Source organism: Eupeodes corollae, chromosome 2 (assembly GCF_945859685.1).
Source record: "Eupeodes corollae chromosome 2, idEupCoro1.1, whole genome shotgun sequence".
NCBI classification, from domain to species: Eukaryota; Metazoa; Arthropoda; class Insecta; order Diptera; family Syrphidae; genus Eupeodes; species Eupeodes corollae.
Window position 1 is genome coordinate 72,857,719 of NC_079148.1, and position 16,387 is coordinate 72,874,105.

Consider the following 16,387-nt stretch of genomic DNA (forward strand, 5'->3'; position numbering starts at 1 on the left):
CAAACAAAAAACGAGGGTAGGTGGTTGGTACTCCGTTTTCGCAATTTCCAGTCAATACAAATGTGTTTGCCAAATCGGTTCGGATGCTGTTTTTATTGTTCGATAATAGTTCACACCATCATCGCACTAGGGATAACGGGTTACAAATTTATTTCATTTTATTGTTCGTAACGGTGCTGTTGTGGTTTAAATAAATGCGGTTTTGTTGGCTTTGGCGTTAGTTAAATCCTGGTTCCTGGTTGTTGGGTCTGGTGCTGTGTGAACACACATGATAGGGTATACCTAACTCGTTTCTATAGTTTGTTTGCATTTTTTTTTGGATCTTGTCGCATTTACGCCTTTGAGAGTGGTTCTGGCAAAAATACGGTTTGTTATAGGTGTATTGAAAAAATTCTCTCCATTTGTGAATTGTGGGTGCATTGGCATTGTTATCATGCAATTATGCCATGTTCATAGGGAGATGTGTGTAAATGGCCGGAAATTCATTGTGGCTTTTTGTTAGAAATAAAAATGGTGTGCGTTGCGTATGTATATGGCAGTTCAATTGGGTATAGGCAATGGCAACAGTGGTTACTTTCATTGGTCCTTTGGCTAGCTGTCAATACTGATACTGGGTTGGTGTATGCTTTTGGCTTCAACATTTAATCCCCAAATTTTCCCATCCCATCGTCGAGGTATTTAGTTACTCGTGTAGTGTGGCTCCAGTGTCGACTTCAATGCTTATACATATACTTTTTCAACCATCAGAGTTTGCATTAATCGCATTGAAAGAGCTCGAAACTTTTAAATTCAAATGAAAATCCAACGCAGAGACAGAGACAGTAAAAAAAATAAAAGAATTATATAAAAAGACAATGCTTTAGTTATGTACAGAGACCGGAAATGCGAAAACCTTGTTTGATATCCGTTGGAAGTACTTTTATACGAGTTTAGGGAGTGGTCTGCATTGTAAGCTGGCACCGTACCCACTGTATATATTTTGCCTCAGATTTAGAATCCTCTGCCATAATATTGCTATTATAAGGACGACTTTATAGCCACCTATATATACATACGTAATACTAGGTTAGGTATTCTGTGTTTTTCTTTAGATATAATGTTGTAAAATCGGAAACGAGTAGGAGGAGACGAATTTACTAAGTATACATATACATTTATATAAAGTTCACTTGTGATTGTCAACTGCAACACGATATTAAAGCGTGTAGAGGGTAAGAGATTGCAATTAAATTCTGGTTGAACATTTATCCCTTAAAAGGCAACATAGCCTGCCAGAGTGGTTAGGATTACAGATGTTCACTTTACTTGATACAAATGAAATGAAGAGAGACCATTATGTCCATGTTTTGATTTTTGATATTTTATTCTTTTTAATTATTTTAAGTTATAGAGTTTAAAAAGAGTGAAGTTTAAATAAAACAACTTTTGAGTACTGTTCAAAACTAAATAAAAAACATATTAGCAGAAATTTCCTTAATATATTTATTGTTTTTTAAGAACTCTTAGAAACTGTTTAAAATCTTACACTCAATGTTTTTATAAATGACCAGAAACCAAAACAGAAAATATTTGACAGAAAACAAATTTAAAATCAAGTGTTATATCCGATATCCGAGAGAGCACTCGTGACGTGATGGTAAGTGTGTAGGGCTGTAATGTCAGAGGTCTTGGGATCAATCTTTCTTTCTGTGAAATCTAAAGTTTTTTTTTACGTTTACTGTCCCTTTCGAGGAATTGACAAATGCTCCAAGAGTAATTCTTGTCGTGAAAAGTGCTTTCTCAATTAAACCGTTCAGATTTGGCTTAAAACTGTAGGTCCCTCCATCCCTGACAGTATTACTCGGACACAGGAATGGTTGACTCTTTGATTTTGATAATGTAACCTAAAGTTGAAGTTTTAACGAAAACAAATGATGTTTCTGAAATGATTTCAATATTTTCGGAGGTAGAAATGGCGATCACACGGCAACCTAGCCTGAGAACCAATTAGCGCTGTATTGCGCCGTTTTGATACAATAATTTCGGAACTTTAATAAATTATCTACAGAATTCAATAACAGTCCTTTTGGAAACAAGTATTAGCATAGTCAGCAGCGTAATGGGGCTTCATCATTATTCCGATAGATTGCAATCGAAATATTCAAACTAAGTTATATATTTGTGGAAGAAGGTTTGGGCAATCAATCAAGGTTAAAAGTCGACACTCGACAGAAGCTACCTGCAGAAAAATGAAATACATATTTTCATATATTGAATTTATGAAATTCAAGGTCGTTCCATTTATGTACTAACCACCATTGGCCTTGACGTATATTTTTGGCAATTATTAGCTTTGCCTGCAGCGCAGCAAAGTATAGCCATAGTGTTGAACGAATTTCATTCTTCAATATTTACAAACAATCCGAACTCAGAACACACTTCGTTGGGTTTAAATTTAATTGCACACCAAACAGAGCGAAGGCTAAATGTAAACAATTCGACTTTTTGCTATTTTATCAGTACATATTTTGTGAACTCTGTTTGTTCAATCGTTAACGAGGGACAATAAAATCATTGATAGAGATGTGTAAAACGTCAAACAAACAGTCCTATTTCCCGTCTTCAACAAATATTATTTGATTTCCTATACCTTACCTATACCCACCTCAACTACTCATATAGGTCAATCTCTGTTTTGTGAGAAGGGACATTTTTGCCAACTCAACCATTCATCCGCATTTTTTCCTTTTTCAAAAAAAAAAACAAAAAAACAACTAAAATTAATTTTATTTAATTAATTTGAAGTGTCCCTCAACATGTGTGTGCTTATTTAAGAGAAAAATTAAATAAAAACCGGTCCCTTGGGCTAAATGAATTCTGTAAACAAAAATTAAGCACACACAAAAAAAGGAACATTTTCTGACTAAACGGAAAAAATTGTCTTCTCATTCCAAAGGTGGCCAAACGAACTGACAATGACAAACAACGTTTGATATCAATTGAAATGGCAAGCACGTATCACTTGGTAGCCCACTGTCTCTTCCCACGATCCAACCATTTCCGTTCCATGCCTCTAACACCGACATCGCTTCGCCTTCACCAGCTTCATCGGCCAGTAGTAGAAGAAGCTAAAGCAGCAGGAGCACAGCACCCTCCAAGGGGTTAGCAAATCTTTTAATGTAATATGTCCTTTCCCGTTGTCTCGTAATTTAGCCCCAAAGCGAAGATGTGCTCGTCGTCGTCGTGCTCGTGTTCCTGTGTGCGTTGCGGACAGTTGCTTCTTTTTTTGTCCACCCTTGTCATGGAGGCAAACATACGTGGTGTACCGGTGAAAGCTCCACGTCAAGCGGAATGTCACTCAGCCAACTTGAACCTGGGCAGAGGTGGAATCACAGAGAATATCTATACACAGCAAAAATAGGAAAAAAGGACACAAAAAAAAAAGAGACACCCAATCCCTCCTAAAGCGTGACATGCATATATACATTTTTCGACTACTACGTCCAGCACATCCATCAACGAGTCTATAAATATATGAGCTCCGGAGAGTTGGAAATTAGATTGAAATTGATACCTGTCCTGGCAGGGGTTGTCTACATTGTCACCGCTTCTGTCGACGAGCAGTATTCAAGGGAACATAGAAAATCGACGAATCCTCTAAAGATTCATGGCTTTCGTGAACTGTAAATAACTTAAGTGTGACGTGGCCAAAGCCAGTTTTCGCCGCCGCCGGAAGTATCATGGAGAGAATATGGGCGGAACGAACTGTGGTGCTGGCTGGGTAGAATGGGATGACTATGATCAAATACTCACATCTAAGCCACTAACTCCCCAAACCAATCAAGTAAACATTTGAAAAGCTTCCATCGCCATCGCTATGGCAAATCCTCGCATTTTTCTTACCTCACCCTCTTGTGTCGTCCCGGGTGCCCTTGCTGGTTCTAATGCTTTATTAAAATTTATAGCCCCGCACAGCCTTCATGAATACATAATGGACCAAGAATCGCGGGCTATATGCTTTGGTATAGATAGAATATTGCAGAATACCGTACGTTTGTATGTAGAGGCCGCACGACATCAACTACTTTTAGCAAATTCTTACGGACCAATATGTATATTAACATGAGAATATATAGGCCAAGCGCGTGTGAGTTATAAACCTAATTTTTTCTTCTACTTTATACGCCACGCCATGTTGTAGAAGTATATATGCATATACAATCAAACAACTGCAGTTCATTTTAATTCCAGCAATTTCCGGATTAGGCGCTATCTTTTATCCTCTATTGAATGTTGCTCTCTATTTTCATTGATGTAATTCATATCTTCGCTTAAGCCTGGAAAAATACATTTTCCATTCACAGTCCGATATTTGAAAGCGAATGCCGAATGGAAAATGATAGAAAAAGAAAATACCAAGCCGAAACTACAAAAGTCGCAGATTCTTGCTTCTAAAGTTCAATTATCTGGGGACTATATTTTTGTAAAACTATGAATTCTCATAGTTTTACAGTTTTAAAGTTCGAAATGTAGAGTTTTTCAGTAAGAGAGGATAAGTTTTGAATTGCCTGCTATTTGGAAATCATTTCAAAAGCTAAAACTAAGCCTTTTTCGAAAATTGGTACTAACATTTTTTTTTAAATTTACTTCCGTACATTTATTATTTAAAACTGTACGTCTTTATGTGGCAAAGAGGTGCCCATAAAACTAGTCGACGAATTGAAGTTGTTTTTTTTTGTACCACAATTAAAACAATACTTCTAAAAATGACTAAGATTTCTCGCTTTTAAATTTTTTAAAATGCTAAGAACAACCAAAAACGAGATTTTTAAGGCCAAGTTAGAACTTAAGCTATCCCTTAACAATAAATTGTATTACGATTTTTCAAAGTCCAACACCTTCTGTTTCAGTTACAATTTAAAACGTTTAAGTACCTTATTTAGTTCCTATAGATTCTCATTAGCTATGAGTCTTGCTTTGATTCTAAATAAAGTTTTTAGAAAACCTTGAATTTGAATTTTCATAGTTTTCAAAAATAGGTTTTGAACTTAATTGTTAGTGATAATTTCGAATCCAACCTTTATTATGACTATTTGCTAGTTTTATAAATTTTCGTTTTCAACATTATTAATTATTTTTAACTTTCCATAGAAAGTTATTGTAATCGGGCTGATTTTTCGAATTGAAAATGTTGACATTTCTCGACCTTTCACGATCCTTAGAGTCGAAGATAAAGATTTTAATAGAAATTTCTGTGCTGCGTGATATTGATTTTTATTATTTTTTGTTACCTCGAATATTTTACAAACAAAGATAATTTGATCTCCAAAATAATTTTTTACAACGAAAAACACTATTTTTAAATTTTGGTGAAGTTTTGAGAAAAATCGAATACAAAAATTTTAATAAAAAGTTGGTAAAAATTGATTTTCGACTCAAATATCTTTTCAAAAAGTTCAGTAAATGGCTTTAAACTAATTTGATTTTAAAAGAAATATTGTTTTCAACATTCAGTAACGTGTTAAGAATACCTAAACTGACGGTTTTTTTTACAAAAAAATAAAAACCTAAAAAAAAAACACAAAAACTTGGTAAAAATTTACTTTCAACTCGCATATTTTTTTTTACAATAAACGGGCACTCAAGGGGTTATTAATACCCTTAACATGTTTATAGTTAAAACTCAGTGCGAGCGTTAGAAAAATAGGGAAGGATTAAAGAAGAGATACCGATGCACATTAGTCTTAAAGTTTTGAATATTATAAGGATAGGGAAAAACAGAGCTGGGTAAAGCATTCCGCATTCTCGATGTGCGGTTAAAAAAAGAATCTCTATACTTGACCGTATGTCCGAAATTGAGCTCAAGCTTAAACCGATGTGCATTCCTAGAAATACGATTATTACCGCTAAATTGTTTTAGGGGGGAATGCAACTGGCTAATTCGATAGAACACTGTTTATAAAAATATCGGTAGAACAACGAAAGGCATGAAACATTGCGGTTGTGTTCAACTGACGTAATTGTTTCGGTTATAGTTCTATCGCCTATCATTTTCAAAGCTCTTTTTTGGATCCTGTCCAAAATACATAAACTTGTTTTAGGGGCACCTGCCCAAATATGCTAGTTATATTCCAAGTTTTGGACGAATGAAGGCTTTGTAAATTACAGACAAATCAGAAGGGGTGAAAAATTTCTTGCACCGTCGGAGAAATCCTAAGCATCTAGCAGCATTTTTTGCAATATCGAATGTGTGATCATTCCATAAGAGGTGATCTGTGATATTCATACCGAGCATTGAAAGTTGATTAGTTTCCTCGATGCAAGTGCCGCTCATGGATATCGGCATGGAGGGTGGGTTACGCTTTAACGACAGGAGACAGCATTGAGTTTTCAAAGCATTAAATTCTACACGGTTTTTGATTCCCCATTGTACAATGCTGTGGAGATCAGAATTTAATGAGCTTATCATACGCTGCCGTTGAAGTTTCACATCTGAAGGACAAGGATGAGAATCTAAAAACGAATATGAAAAGCTGAGGTTACTGTCATCAGTGAAACAATTAAGTGGGTTAGAAGTTTCAGACAAAAGATCAATTTTAAAAATAAGGAAGAACGTCGGAGACAAAACGGAGCCCTGGGGCACACCAGCGTTTATTTTGTGAATATCAGATTTGAACCCGTCCAATACTACTTGAATTGAACGGTCCGAAAGGTAGTTTCCATTCCAACAAAGAAGAGATTTATCAATACCAAAAGCAAACATTTTTGACAAGAGAGCTTGGTGCCAAACTCTATCAAAACTTTCTCCAAAACGGTGTAAAGATTTGTTCTACTGTTCGGTGAGATCACCAGTGGACCTATTGCTACGAAAGCCATACTGCAGGTCATTAAGAAGGTTCCGTTCTTCAAGATATTTCTTAAGCTGATAATTAATCAGCGTTTCCATGACCTTGGAAAGAAGCGTTAGAGGGAGAGGATGATTCGCTTTTTTTAGGGACAGGCTGTACAAATGCTGTTTTCCATCTGTTTGGAAAGAGACCTGTAGAGTAGGAAAGTTGGAAAAGCTTACGCAGTGGTTTTGCCAGCGTTGAAGAACACCTCTTCAGAACAATAGGGGGAATACTATCCGGGCCAGCAGATCTTTTCAAAATATTTAAAAATATTTGCTTCAAACTATTTTTCTCTTACAGAAAATATTGTTTTCGGCATTCAGTAAATTTTTATAAAAATCAAACAGTCAGTTTTTTTTATACAAAATTTAGATCTATAAAAAATGGATTTTCGAATAAAAATCTCGCGAACTTAAATAGATTTTAAAATCAAACTATTTCATCATATGCAAACATTTTAAAATTTGTTAGAATAATTCAACTCACAACCTTTTTAACCAAACACAAAAACCTACAAACGTTTTAAGCAAGACAAATCGGCAGACGGGATGAGAAGTCATCAGTGTGGGTCGCATCCCAGCCTGATACTTGATATAATAGAACTTTTAGACAACTGATTGTTTACCGAACACAACTTACTTCCAAGCTTCTTTCTGTTGAAAACCGTGTTAGCAGAAACGGCTTAGAATGTCTTAAACATTTTTGTAAAACTGCTGAAATCTAACAATTTATTAAGATTTTTCGAAAATCATATAAGAAAATATAATTATTTCAACTTCGATTTGAAGAAAGGAATTATTGATTTTTAAAACTATCACGGATTTTAGTGAAAAAAACTTACTTCAAAGGTCTTATATATGTGCCGCATTTCGAATTTTAAGTAATATATCAAAAACCTGATTAGAAACATTAATTTTGAAGTCGGATTTGAGTTAAGGTTACCAAAAGCCATTATAAAAGCGCAATTTGATTGGCATGAAAAAAACCTTGACAACCAGTGAATTGAAAATATTGTGTCTTATAATGTATTTACAAAATGCTCCACAATGAATTCAAGATCTAAAAGGTGGGAATTCGTGCTTAAATTAAAATTTTGCTAAAACCGGGAACTTGAACTTGTGTAGCAAAAGTTTTTTTTTTATTGATACAATACTTATGCCTTGCACTATTTCAAAAATCCATCGCCTTCAGTATGCATAACTAAACCCAAAACAGAGTCAACCAAATCACAAATTCAAAGGGTATGAAGGTGGACAACTCAAATAATAATAACTGTCAGCGAAGTTTGTTATACCCAAATTGTAAGCAACCCGTACTCACAGTCGTATCATAGGTTCTATTTCACCTGTGCTATGTTGTGCATGTCAGGCGTGGGGGTTTACTTTTTTTTTTTAAATTTGTATCTCCAACGAAAAATATAAAAAAAAACAAAAAATTGGCAAAGTTTTCGATTCAATTTGTTTTAAAGGATCTTTTGACATAAAAGCGGTGCGGTCGGAGTAGCAGTGGCGAAGAACGACGACGGGTATTTTTGTCGTCATACCCAGTTGGCTTTGCAATCAGCCATGATGGCGACGAGGAGCGGCGGAATTTTTGTTCATCATCGTCGTCGTTGTCAAAAAACTCCCACACATATTTATATTGGATACCTGGGGTTTAGGTAAGGCAGCAGGGATATCCAAGCGAAACATGTTGACTTCTTTTTCGACCATGCATCAGTAGAAGTTGAATTTGAACTTTAGTTTTTGTGTGAGTGTGTATTTTATATATTTGTATGTTATATTCATAAAGTTGGCCGGATCCGGATGGAAAGTATTTTTTTTTGTTAAACTTATTGGGTTGCCTACCTGTTGGATGTTAATCTTAAGAACTGGGGAGTAGGTATATCTTATTTTGTTTGCTCTGTTTCCTTGGTGATATTTTTTATGGAAATATCCTGGACGATTTTATGAGAAGTGAGTCCAAAGGACTTAGGATGAGGATGGTGTTTATCTAGCTATATATATTTGCATATAGGTACTTTTTGGATACATATTTGCTTTTAGTTTATTTTTTTCTTTTTCTTTTATTACGAGCTTAAAATTTTTATAAAATATCAGCTTTGTGAAAAAATAAGTGGTTTATCAGCATAAGAATGTCAGCTTTTGTCAAGATTTATAATTTATAAAGTTATTGAAGATATGTTAAGAGGGTACGGGTGGTTGGAAATGTAAATATAGGATAAAGTTTGAGCAGCTGTTCTGATTAAGATGTTTTTTATTAGTACTTTTTAACTTTAATGATAATGAGAATCCGACAGCGGGGACTATTAAGGTTTAAAATAATATTTAGAAAATAAAGTCATTAAATTCAAATTCCTAGGCGTTTTAAAAGCATAATTTATGACGTACGATTTTTACCAAAAATATGTGAAATACAATTACATTGGATAAATAGTAGTGGCCTTGAGTGCGATTACATTTATATATCTAGAAAATAAATAAAAAACAAATAGTTAGTTTATATGTAAAGACTTTTTTAATGTAAAAATTTCAAAAACTATAAATAAGATTCAATTTTAGAACTAGTTCTTTTTTATTTTATGAATTTGATGCAGTTCATCCATACTCAATTCAATCGAAACATGTTTTGTTCAAGAGAGTTTAAAGTGGGTTTAATGGAAACCGATAATGAAACAGCGCAAGTATACAAAATTTAAACATTGTCTAAAAATGAAAATTCTGGAAAAAATAAGCTTTTAAAAACTCAATAACTCATTCTTGGAATTCTGTTTTCAAAAGAATACTATCAAAGTAAAGTTAATGCTAAGTACATCTATAAACTTTCTATTTCTGTAAACAGGTTGTGTTATGACTTAAGCAACAACCAAAACTCAAGTCCTTAGAATTTTTATATTTTGTTATCTATAAAGTATAAGTTACTTAAAGAGGCCGGGTGGTGAAAATTGTTTTATTAGAAAATACGGGGAGACAAACCGTCATAACAAAACCCGCATAAAAGTCATGTCTTTATTGCCTTGTTATGACTTTATGATGTTTATGAAGCCTAGATCAATTCTAGTTACGTAGCGACTTTGACTGGGTCGACGTAGCAATTACTGTCTTTTCTTCTTTAACTAGAAGTTGTCGAGATTTGTCTTTCATCATAGTTGATGATGATGTTAACCTTTAGCTTCGTCTATCGTCTGAATTCCATTAAGAACAAAGCGGAAGTGTGGTTGGGATAGGAATACTTTCATTTTGTTTCAGTGAATATCAAGCAAAAAATAAAATAAACAAAAACTTTATCCATAGACAAAAAGCTATGATATCTTAATGCAAAACTGTCCTTCATCGCAATGACTGAGCTAAAGATTGCGATACTGAAAGTCTGAGTGCCAATGAAAGTTACATACCTAAATGTACCCACCTACTTATATATATTTATATATCTAGCTACCAGGATTTTATTACAGCCAGGATATGACTTTTCTTTTTGAATTCAACTTCAAGTCCTTAAACTCTCTTTACTGACTGACTTTGACTTGAGTTGGAGCGTAAACTGAAGTTTGCGTAGTAAATTCGCGTACTCAAAAAGAAAGTAAGTTAAAACTAGGTCATGCGTTAATGGTGAAAATACACATATTTATAGATGTATAGGAATGTATATATATGTAGAATAGTTGAATCGAAGGAGTCTTTTTGATTCACATTACACATTCACATGCTTTTTTTCTTAACTATACAGAATTGTGTAATTATACATCAGAACGATATGAAGAGAAAATGATTTTTCATATATGTACCTACACTCATGAGGATGCACGTCTTATTTAAGTTTCGTATTTTGTTATATGAACACCTAACGGTACTCGTACATATCATCAGTTGGAAGAACAACGTTAACGTTATATAACTTAATTTAACTTTGCACACTGACGAGATTATTTCTTTAATTTACATTTTCGTTCCTTGTATTTTTCTTACATCTTTTGAGTGTCAACTTTATTTTTGAATAATTATTCTTTAAAAACTTTAAAGTGTTTGCACAGATTAATAATATTTCAGCTCTTGATTCAAAGTTTTAAAAATATATGAAATTAACTTTGTTTTTCTTAAAACTACATAAGCATTTTCTTTAAACTGATTCTTGGCTTCAAAATAAAGTTATTTAAAATTGGATGAATTAAATATTCGTTTTTGTAAGGGATTTAAAAATATACATATGTTCAAAGTCGAAGATAATTTTATTTTCAGGAAAACCCGTCTCCTTAAAGTTCAGGATAAAACACAAGAAAAGATTTATGGTAAGTTAAGTTTCTTATAAAATAAATTTACACTATATAACTAAGGGTAACCGCATAAATCATTTGATGATTTCCTTGAAATCGTTTAAATCGTTTTTAAAGAAAGTAGGAAGAGTAAGGAAAGCTCGAATCGGAATTTTATTTACTTTTTACTTTGTACCTAAAAATAAAACAAAATTTTAATAATTTTAACTTAGTCGTAAAAACATTTTTAAGGAATCAAAAAACATGTGATAATTTTATTTACAGAGCTTGTTTCTAAAACTCTTAGCACCAGTTTCATTGTAGAAGTTTAAACTTCAATTAATCAATTTATTCGGTTTCACACTTTCGTTTAAACCTAGAACTGAGTTCATTCTGTAGTTTAAGTTAAACGCCAATATTCTGCCGTTTAACCTCAGTGCAACGTTCAGGCACTACAACAGTTGTCAGAACAGCTGCCATTTTGATATCAAATATTGAATTAATGTATGATGGTGATTTATCCTATTTTCAATAAATATTAATAAAAAGTATATTGTTATTTTAAAATGTCGAGTTCGGAAAAATATATTGAAGATATTAGTGATGAGGAATACTTCATTTTAGTTGCGAATGTGAGAAGAGAAAAACGCATTCAATTCAGACCAAATCATTTCAATTATTATTGGGACGATATAGAATTCTTCGATATTGTTTTGGAGAAAATCCGATCCCAATTTGAAAATTCAACTAAATGGTAAGAAAAAATATAATAATATTGTGTAATGATAAAATTTAAAATGTTTAATTTGCAGGAACCATTCAATATCTGCCGAAACCAAGCTTTGATTAACCTTGCGCTTGTATGCCAGTGGATCACTCTTCATAACTGCGGGAGACTTTTGTTGTGTTTCTAAAGCATCTGCTACCAGAATTTGTAAGATAGCCTCTCATCACATTATAATATAAAGTTCCCGGTGACACCTAAGGAATAGTTTGAAGTTGTAAATGGATTTAACCAATTTGCAAGGTTTCTTCGAATTATAGCTGCTTTAGATTGTACACAATTACAGATTCAGTCCCCAGGTAATATTAAAACATGAACACATTTGTTAATGTACTTACTATGTACATGTGCACAAACTTTATTAGGAGGTGCGAATGGCGAAATATTTCGGAATCGAAATGGCTATTTTTCTTTCAACGTGAAGACCATGTTTGACTCAAACTTAAAAATAATGGACATCGTTGCAAGGTGGCCTGGATCGAATCATGATTCCACAATTTTTAATAATTCTAGAATCTGTGCTAGATTTGAAAATGGAGATTTAGGAAACCATCTTATAGTTGCTGACAGTGGCTACCAATGCAGGCGCTATATTTTTGTAATTGTAATTGTAACAATTCTCAAGAAATATTGTAAAACGAATCTCAGATAAGAACAAGAAATTGTGTTGAACGCTCGTATGGAGTATGGAAAAGAAGGTTTCCTATATTATCAACAGGAATAAAAGTAAAACTAACAACAATTTAAAGCATCATTGTTGCAACAGCTGTTCTGCACAACATTTGCTGTATAAATAACGAAGCTGTTCCTCCAGCGGCGGAAAATTCAATTAATGAAGCAATGAATAATGGCTATGATAGTAAAAGAACTTTGAACTCTCAGAATGAAAATACATCTGTGCGAAGTTCGCTTGTTAAGGACTATTTCCGAAGTCTTTTAGATTAATAAGATACGATTTTTTTCATTTTAACAAATATCAAATTTATTGAAAAAAAAAGAAAAACAAAACACTGAACCTCATTATAAAAAAAATAGGAAAACGCAAACAATTGTAGCTTTAACTAAAATACATTAAAATAAATAATAATAACTAAAAATTAATGTTTGACCCATTCAATGCATCCTCAAAACTTCTTTTTTAATTTTTTCCAATTCAGCATCCAAAATAAGCATTTTTTTCTAGTGCACTTCCTTTATGTGCACAATTTCTAGAGCTTGTTTTTCCTGTTGCTGTCTCGCTAACTTGCATTTTTCTTCAGCTAGGTCCTGCCACGTATCGACAGTTAAATTTTTTTTCCGAGCAGTAAGAATTGTGGATTTTCTTGAAGCAGATATGTTTTTAGTTTTGGCTTCGTTTGTCAAATTTACTGAACCCGTGCGCTGGTTTTCTTTCCTTTCGGGCTGCTGAAAAGTTGTTGCTTCTTTTTTTGTTACTATTTCCATTTTAATTTTTATTTTTTCGTTTAAGCGCACAGAAATCACAACTCACAACGGTACTTTAAAACAATACAAATTTCACCGATTGTCAACAAAACTTAAAATATCTGTTGCTGTTGCTGAAACTAGAGGAGTTAAACTTCAAATTTAAACTTCCGCCTTGAAATTGGGTATTAATGAAACTGTTTCTAGAAAAAAACAAACATTTTTAGCCTTCGTTATAAGAAAAAAAAGGGACTAGGATGCGACCCACACTGATAACTTTCTATCCCGTCTGTCGATTTGTCTTGCTAAAAAGTCTGTACGTTTTCGTGTTTTGTTAAAAAAAAGTTGTCCGTTAAATAATTCTAAAAAAAAAAATTGAAATTACCAAAAATATTTTGCGTAGGATGAAACAGTTTGATTTGAAAATCTAAATAACGAAAATTCGTTAACGAGATTTTTAGTCAAAAACCAATTTTACCAATTTTAACAATTTTACCAATTTTATAAGCGTTTTTTTTTTTAAAGTTTTTGTTTCTTATTTAAACAAATACAAATTCGAAGAATTAAATTAATTTGAAGTCTATACCTTCTATTATTCACAAGATATTAATAATCGATGTATGAAAAAACTGACAATTGGATTTTTATAAAATATTTACTTAATGTCTGTAAAATCAACATAATTTAAAGCCAATATTTTTAAATTTTGAAAAGATGTTTGAGTCGAAAGTAAATTTTTACAAAGTTTTAATATTGTTTTGTTTAGATTTTTATTTGTTGTAAAAATAAAAAATCACCTCGAGTTTTCTCAAAATTTGACTGAATGTTGAAAACAATATTTTTTATATCATAAAATTAGTTGGAAGAAGTCGAAAAAAACAGTTAATTGGGTTTTTTTCCAAAAATATACTAGTTTGGTATCTTTCAATATATAATTGAAAGTTTAATTCAAGTAGCTAGCATTGGTTCGTGAGATATTTTCGGATAACCATTTTCACCTGTTTTTTAAATTGCTATGCCAGAAAAAACACCGACTCGATTTTCATGAGAGCTTTTCTGCATTATTATATGTATAACAAAATGTGTTTGCAGTCGATATCTCTAATGGTTCTTGAGCTATGTACGACGAAAAAAACTTCCCGAACGTTCGGACGTACGTACGAACGTTAACACGCACGCACAGAAATCTCTCTAAATATCTTTTATTTCGAATTTATTTTAATTATATTAAAATATACAATGAACATTTTAAAAAAATTCGAACGGATCGGTACCCTTAAAATTTTGCTGATGATACTTTTTAAAATCCTTATTAAGAAAGAAGCTGCGAACCACACTAATAACTTAACATCTGTGACAGTCTGTCAATTTTTCCAAAAAATTTAAGAAAATGTTAATAACAACAAATTTTGAAGTCAATATCTTTCTTTTTTCTCATTTTACTTATCAGTTTTTTGTTATTTTTGTAGATTTTCGTGTTTTGTGGAAAAAGTTGTTACTTGAATTTTTATAAAAACTCAAATAAAATATTTTGCATATGTTAAATAAGTCTGGTTTTGGTATTTGTTTACAAGATCTTTAGTCGAAAACGATTTGTTATTAGCTTTAGTAACATTTTTTGAAAGTTTTTCTTTCTTATATAAAAAAATACGAATTGGATTTTACTAAGACATTCATCTTACGTTTCGACAAGAGTTAGCACAGATTGATATAATTTTGAAGTACTTTTATTTGTATACGAGATATCGAGTATCGAACTTTAATTTTTAGCACATTTGTGTAGTATTCTTAGTAGATTTTAAGTTGTATGCAAAAAAACTGATGGTTGGATTGTTGTACAAAATTAACTAAATGTTGAAAACAATATTTCTACTAAATTAAGATTTGGTTGAAGCCAATATCTTTAAATTTTGGGAAGATATTGGAGTCGAAATTAATGTTTAGTTACTTTAGTAAATTTTTTTTTTCATTATTTGAAAAAGACCGTTTCTTCAATTTTTATCAAAACTTTACCAGATGTCAAAAATATTACTCTTCGTTGCTAACTTCACGAACATGAATAATGTTTAATGAGGTACGAGGTCAGAATCAAATTGTTTTTAAATCGCTATTTTTAAAACCCAAAAACGAAACTACTTTTCGTATATTTGATTGATTTTAATCAAGCAAGTCTAAATTTATCTTAATCAGAAAAAAATCATTTTCCGATACTATAGTTAGATTCACCATCTTTTTTAGTACGACGAATGAAATCGGTAATTTATGAATCGCCTACTTCCCGTTTAACTTATCTTCTAAGGTCCTTGAAACCAATGAAAAATGTTGGTGTTATAAATCTGACAAAATGATATGATATCGCACTGAAAAACAAACTAATCGATTTACATATTTACACAATTTTTTTATTTATTAATCCATTTTGAACGTTTTTTGTAATGTTGAAGTCTTATAATAAATTATGTCATAATATTTGTTTTATGAATGCCTTTTTTAAATCATTTCAAATATGATTTTGCATTTATATAGTAGTTTAAATATTTAACGAAAAATTATTGCTATTTTTACGCTATACATACATAAAAAAGTAATTTATATTCACATTAAAATTATTATCATTCTGTGGTCAATATACAAAAAGGACTAATTATTACATTGCTGGCGATCAATCATACAAAATAAATTTCTACTTCAATATTAACTTTGCGTGTTGTTAAGATTTTTGTTTTAATTTATTTCTCTGTTTTTTTTTTTCATAATCCATACCAATAAATTGTTAGCCAGGGCGATTGGGTAAAAGTATATGTTTATGGTATGCGTGTTGTGATTACGGCAATCAAAACAAACCAGCAAGTAAAAAAAAAATAGTGGGCAATAATAATAATAAATACCTAATGTGCGTGCATAATTAGGGAGGTTTGGATTAATTTTACAAATGCATGAGACCTTTCAATAAAAAAAAATTGAAACAATAACATTGTGATTGTGATTTGCTTATGTCATGGATAAATATAATGAAGCTATAAAAATGTGTGTTGTATCAAAAGATTTATCATAATGTAAAGA

At 32.0% G+C, this 16,387-nt stretch overlaps 1 protein-coding gene across 3 annotated transcripts in view; it reads right to left on the reverse strand.

Annotated features, from left to right (window-relative positions):
* Positions 1 to 16,387, reverse strand: part of LOC129946942 (furin-like protease 2) — a 524,816-nt gene that overhangs the window by 237,035 nt on the left and 271,394 nt on the right. For all 3 annotated transcript variants that reach the window (XM_056057326.1, XM_056057324.1, XM_056057325.1), the window contains one exon: positions 9,293 to 9,337. The gene's annotated coding sequence lies outside the window, so the exon portion shown is untranslated. The remainder of the gene's footprint in view (positions 1 to 9,292; positions 9,338 to 16,387) is intronic.